The 205-nt window shown below is 51.7% G+C and overlaps 1 protein-coding gene across 1 annotated transcript in view; it reads left to right on the forward strand.

The window, feature by feature from the left end:
* The window catches only part of T265_01266 (hypothetical protein), a gene marked incomplete at both ends in the record, with an annotated part of 34,424 nt that overhangs the window by 8,525 nt on the left and 25,694 nt on the right, over positions 1 to 205 (forward strand). The window lies entirely within an intron of this gene.

Below are 205 nucleotides of genomic sequence, written 5' to 3' on the forward strand. Positions count from 1 at the left end.
CAGTATCCCAGCCCACGTACAACCATGAATTGCACATACACAAATAGACTCATGTTACATCAGCCGTCGCGTGGTGCCATCAGCCGGGTCGCCTTACTTGCTGCATACAGCAGGGCGGGTAAGCGAAAACATGCTACTGCTGACGCCTCCCTTCTTTCTCCTTCACATACTTTTTCTCTCCCCCTCCCCCACCCCATTAATAACT

The sequence above is a fragment of the Opisthorchis viverrini genome, assembly GCF_000715545.1.
Source record: "Opisthorchis viverrini unplaced genomic scaffold opera_v5_13, whole genome shotgun sequence".
Classification (NCBI taxonomy): domain Eukaryota; kingdom Metazoa; phylum Platyhelminthes; class Trematoda; order Opisthorchiida; family Opisthorchiidae; genus Opisthorchis; species Opisthorchis viverrini.